This window comes from Bufo gargarizans, chromosome 4 (genome assembly GCF_014858855.1).
Source record: "Bufo gargarizans isolate SCDJY-AF-19 chromosome 4, ASM1485885v1, whole genome shotgun sequence".
Classification (NCBI taxonomy): domain Eukaryota; kingdom Metazoa; phylum Chordata; class Amphibia; order Anura; family Bufonidae; genus Bufo; species Bufo gargarizans.
In genome coordinates, this window is record NC_058083.1 from 90,160,472 (window position 1) to 90,167,077 (window position 6,606).

The window sequence follows — 6,606 nt, forward strand, 5'->3', positions numbered from 1 at the left end:
CTGATGATGAGGACATGGGAATACCACCTCAGCATGTCTCTGATGATGACGAAACACAGGTGCCAACTGCTGCGTCTTTCTGCAGTGTGCAGACTGAACAGGAGGTCAGGGATCAAGACTGGGTGGAAGACGATGCAGGGGACGATGAGGTCCTAGACCCCACATGGAATGAAGGTCGTGCCACTGACTTTCACAGTTCGGAGGAAGAGGCAGTGGTGAGACCGAGCCAACAGCGTAGCAAAAGAGGGAGCAGTGGGCAAAAGCAGAACACCCGCCGCCAAGAGACTCCGCCTGCTACTGACCGCCGCCATCTGGGACCGAGCACCCCAAAGGCAGCTTCAAGGAGTTCCCTGGCATGGCACTTCTTCAAACAATGTGCTGACGACAAGACCCGAGTGGTTTGCACGCTGTGCCATCAGAGCCTGAAGCGAGGCATTAACGTTCTGAACCTGAGCACAACCTGCATGACCAGGCACCTGCATGCAAAGCATGAACTGCAGTGGAGTAAACACCTTAAAACCAAGGAAGTCACTCAGGCTCCCCCTGCTACCTCTTCTGCTGCTGCCGCCTCGGCCTATTCTGCTGCTGCCGCCTCGGCCTCTTCCTCCGCCTCTGGAGGAACGTTGGCACCTGCCGCCCAGCAAACAGGGGATGTACCACCAACACCACCACCACCACCTCCGTCACCAAGCGTCTCAACCATGTCACACGCCAGCGTTCAGCTCTCCATCTCACAAACATTTGATAGAAAGCGTAAATTCCCACCTAGCCACCCTCGATCCCTGGCCCTGAATGCCAGCATTTCTAAACTACTGGCCTATGAAATGCTGTCATTTAGGCTGGTGGACACAGACAGCTTCAAACAGCTCATGTCGCTTGCTGTCCCACAGTATGTTGTTCCCAGCCGGCACTACTTCTCCAAGAGAGCCGTGCCTTCCCTGCACAACCAAGTATCCGATAAAATCAAGTGTGCACTGCGCAACGCCATCTGTAGCAAGGTCCACCTAACCACAGATACGTGGACCAGTAAGCACGGCCAGGGACGCTATATCTCCCTAACTGCACACTGGGTAAATGTAGTGGCAGCTGGGCCCCAGGCGGAGAGCTGTTTGGCGCACGTCCTTCCGCCGCCAAGGATCGCAGGGCAACATTCTTTGCCTCCTGTTGCCACCTCCTCCTTCTCGGCTTCCTCCTCCTCTTCTTCCACCTGCTCATCCAGTCAGCCACACACCTTCACCACCAACTTCAGCACAGCCCGGGGTAAACGTCAGCAGGCCATTCTGAAACTCATATGTTTGGGGGACAGGCCCCACACCGCACAGGAGTTGTGGCGGGGTATTGAACAACAGACCGACGAGTGGTTGCTGCCGGTGAGCCTCAAGCCCGGCCTGGTGGTGTGTGATAATGGGCGAAATCTCGTTGCAGCTCTGGGACTAGCCAATTTGACGCACATCCCTTGCTTGGCGCATGTGCTGAATTTGGTGGTGCAGAAGTTCATTCACAACTACCCCGACATGTCAGAGCTGCTGCATAAAGTGCGGGCCGTCTGTTCGCGCTTCCGGCGTTCACATCCTGCCGCTGCTCGCCTGTCTGCGCTACAGCGTAACTTCGGCCTTCCCGCTCACCGCCTCATATGCGACGTGCCCACCAGGTGGAACTCCACCTTGCACATGCTGGACAGACTGTGCGAGCAGCAGCAGGCCATAGTGGAGTTTCAGCTGCAGCACGCACGGGTCAGTCGCACTACAGAACAGCACCACTTCACCACCAATGACTGGGCCTCCATGCGAGACCTGTGTGCCCTGTTGCGCTGTTTCGAGTACTCCACCAACATGGCCAGTGGCGATGACACCGTTATCAGCGTTACAATACCACTTCTATGTCTCCTTGAGAAAACACTTAGGGCGATGATGGAAGAGGAGGTGGCCCAGGAGGAGGAGGAGGAGGAAGAGGGGTCATTTTTAGCACTTTCAGGCCAGTCTCTTCGAAGTGACTCAGAGGGAGGTTTTTGGCAACAGCAGAGGCCAGGTACAAATGTGGCCAGCCAGGGCCCACTACTGGAGGACGAGGAGGACGAGGATGAGGAGGAGGTGGAGGAGGATGAGGATGAAGCATGGTCACAGCGGGGTGGCACCCAACGCAGCTCGGGTCCATCACTGGTGCGTGGCTGGGGGGAAAGGCAGGACGATGACGATACGCCTCCCACAGAGGACAGCTTGTCCTTACCCCTGGGCAGCCTGGCACACATGAGCGACTACATGCTGCAGTGCCTGCGCAACGACAGCAGAGTTGCCCACATTTTAACCTGTGCGGACTACTGGGTTGCCACCCTGCTGGATCCACGCTACAAAGACAATGTGCCCACCTTACTTCCTGCACTGGAGCGTGATAGGAAGATGCGCGAGTACAAGCGCACGTTGGTAGACGCGCTACTGAGAGCATTCCCAAATGTCACAGGGGAACAAGTGGAAGCCCAAGGCCAAGGCAGAGGAGGAGCAAGAGGTCGCCAAGGCAGCTGTGTCACAGCCAGCTCCTCTGAGGGCAGGGTTAGCATGGCAGAGATGTGGAAAACTTTTGTCAACACGCCACAGCTAACTGCACCACCACCTGATACGCAACGTGTTAGCAGGAGGCAACATTTCACTAACATGGTGGAACAGTACGTGTGCACACCCCTCCACGTACTGACTGATGGTTCGGCCCCATTCAACTTCTGGGTCTCTAAATTGTCCACGTGGCCAGAGCTAGCCTTTTATGCCTTGGAGGTGCTGGCCTGCCCGGCAGCCAGCGTTTTGTCTGAACGTGTATTCAGCACGGCAGGGGGCGTCATTACAGACAAACGCAGCCGCCTGTCTACAGCCAATGTGGACAAGCTGACGTTCATAAAAATGAACCAGGCATGGATCCCACAGGACCTGTCCGTCCCTTGTCCAGATTAGACATTAACTACCTCCCCATAACCATATATTATTGGACTCCAGGGCACTTCCTCATTCAATCCTATTTTTATTTTCATTTTACCATTATATTGCAAGGCTACCCAAAGTTGAATGAACCTCTCCTCTGCCTGTGTGCTAGGCCTAAATATATGCCAATGGATTGTTGCAGTGGTGGCTGACGTGAAGCCTCATTCTCTGCTATGACATGCAGACTGATTCTCTGGTGACATGAAGCCAGATTGTCTGTTACGGGACCTCTCTCCTCTGCCTGGGTGCTGGGCCTGAATTTATGACAATGGACTGTTGCAGTGGTGGCTGACGTGAAGCCTGATTCTCTGCTATGACATGCAGACTGATTCTCTGCTGACATGAAGCCAGATCCTCTGTTACGGGACCTCTCTCCTCTGCCTGGGTGCTGGGCCTAAATTTATGAAAATGGACTGTTGCAGTGGTGGGTGACGTGAAGCCTCATTCTCTGCTATGACATGCAGACTGATTCTCTGCTGACATGAAGCCAGATTGTCTGTTACGGGACCTCTCTCCTCTGCCTGGGTGCTGGGCCTAAATATCTGACAATGGACTGTTGCATTGGTGGCTGACGTGAAGCCTGATTCTCTGCTATGATATGAAGACTGATTCTCTGCTGACATGAAGCCAGATTGTCTGTTACGGGACCTCTCTCCTCTGCCTGTGTGCTAGGCCTAAATATATGCCAATGGATTGTTGCAGTGGTGGCTGACGTGAAGCCTGATTCTCTGCTATGACATGCAGACTGATTCTCTGGTGACATGAAGCCAGATCCTCTGTTACGGGACCTCTCTCCTCTGCCTGGGTGCTGGGCCTAAATTTATGAAAATGGACTGTTGCAGTGGTGGGTGACGTGAAGCCTGATTCTCTGCTATGACATGCAGACTGATTCTCTGGTGACATGAAGCCAGATCCTCTGTTACGGGACCTCTCTCCTCTGCCTGGGTGCTGGGCCTAAATTTATGAAAATGGACTGTTGCAGTGGTGGGTGACGTGAAGCCTCATTCTCTGCTATGACATGCAGACTGATTCTCTGCTGACATGAAGCCAGATCGTCTGTTACGGGACCTCTCTCCTCTGCCTGGGTGCTGGGCCTAAATTTATGAAAATGGACTCTTACAGTGGTGGGTGACGTGAAGCCTGATTCTCTGCTATGACATGAAGACTGATTCTCTGCTGACATGAAGCCAGATCCTCTGTTACGGGACCTCTCTCCTCTGCCTGGGTGCTGGGCCTAAATATCTGACAATGGACTGTTGCATTGGTGGCTGACGTGAAGCCTGATTCTCTGCTATGATATGAAGACTGATTCTCTGCTGACATGAAGCCAGATTGTCTGTTACGGGACCTCTCTCCTCTGCCTGTGTGCTAGGCCTAAATATATGCCAATGGATTGTTGCAGTGGTGGCTGACGTGAAGCCTGATTCTCTGCTATGACATGCAGACTGATTCTCTGGTGACATGAAGCCAGATCCTCTGTTACGGGACCTCTCTCCTCTGCCTGGGTGCTGGGCCTAAATTTATGAAAATGGACTGTTGCAGTGGTGGGTGACGTGAAGCCTGATTCTCTGCTATGACATGCAGACTGATTCTCTGGTGACATGAAGCCAGATCCTCTGTTACGGGACCTCTCTCCTCTGCCTGGGTGCTGGGCCTAAATTTATGAAAATGGACTGTTGCAGTGGTGGGTGACGTGAAGCCTCATTCTCTGCTATGACATGCAGACTGATTCTCTGCTGACATGAAGCCAGATTGTCTGTTACGGGACCTCTCTCCTCTGCCTGGGTGCTGGGCCTGAATTTATGACAATGGACTGTTGCAGTGGTGGCTGACGTGAAGCCTGATTCTCTGCTATGATATGAAGACTGATTCTCTGCTGACATGAAGCCAGATTGTCTGTTACGGGACCTCTCTCCTCTGCCTGGGTGCCGGGGCCTAAATATCTGAGAATGGACTGTTCCAGTGGTGGGTAACGGGAAGCCAGATTCTCTGCTATGATATGAAGACTGATTCTCTGCTGACATGAAGCCAGATTGTCTGTTACGGGACCTCTCTCCTCTGCCTGGGTGCTGGGCCTAAATTTATGAAAATGGACTCTTACAGTGGTGGGTGACGTGAAGCCTGATTCTCTGCTATGACATGAAGACTGATTCTCTGCTGACATGAAGCCAGATTGTCTGTTACGGGACCTCTCTCCTCTGCCTGGGTGCCGGGGCCTAAATATCTGAGAATGGACTGTTCCAGTGGTGGGTGACGGGAAGCCAGATTCTCTGCTATGGAACCTCTCTCCAATTGATTTTGGTTAATTTTTATTTATTTAATTTTTATTTTAATTAATTTCCCTATCCACATTTGTTTGCAGGGGATTTACCTACATGTTGCTGCCTTTTGCAGCCCTCTAGCCCTTTCCTGGGCTGTTTTACAGCCGTTTTAGTGCCGAAAAGTTCGGGTCCCCATTGACTTCAATGGGGTTCGGGTTCGGGACGAAGTTCGGATCGGGTTCGGATCCCGAACCCGAACATTTCCGGGATGTTCGGCCGAACTTCTCGAACCCGAACATCCAGGTGTTCGCTCAACTCTACTGCCAACATATTGGAGTCCACAAGGGCACTCCAATACGTATATTATACCCTCATTTTCACAAGAACAGTTTCCTTTTATTCGAAACTCCCCTCCGTTTTTATTGGATGTGATACAATTCAGTATTATCATTCTTCCTTTTGTGTTCCGATTTTTACACCCGGTACAGAACCCACACCATGTAAACTTCCCTCCCTCCTTACCCCGTTTTTTACCCACTGGGGGGATGGCACTATGCAGCAGCTTGGTTCTGATATTTGGAGCCTTTTTAAAAATAAATGAAGGGTTCTCAGGTATAACCTTCCCTAATACTGGGTCATTTTTGAGTGTTCCCCAGTTCTTTCTGACTGCTTTTTTTAACAATATCCGACATTGAGCAATATCTTGTTGTAAAGGAAAACCTATAATCCTTCTCATTCTTTTTTTCCTTCATATTTCCCCTTTCTTTCTTTTTCTCTTCTTCTACAGTCTGGATGCACGCATCCAGGCTGTCTTCTTCATATCCCCTTTTAAGGAATCGATCTTTTAACACCTTACACTGTAGTCTGTAATCTTCCACCGTAGTACAGTTTCGGGCCATTCTTTTGAATTGCCCTTTTGGTATATTCTTGAGCCATGGTTTATAATGGCAGCTTTTCATGTCAATGTATGAGTTGACGTCCGTCTATTTAAAAAAAGAGCTGGTTTTAAAGCTACCATTCTCTATCCTTATGCACAGATCCAAAAAATTTATGGAGACATTGCTAATCTCCCCCACAAACTGCAAGTTCCATTCATTGTCATTAGGCCGGTGGATGAATGTCTCAAGTCCCTCCTTCTCTCCTTCCCACACTAGGAGGCAGTCATCATATCTCCTCCAGAGGATTAGCCTACCCCTGGAGGTTTCTGCCCCTAGTGTGGGAAGGATGGTGACCTCCTCCCATGCCCCCATAAAGATATTGGCAAAACTGGATGCAAATTTCGCACCCATCGCCACGCCAGAAATTTGTAAAAAATAGGAGTCATCATACCAGAAATAATTATGCTCAAGGCAAAACTGTATACAGTCAATTAAAGATTT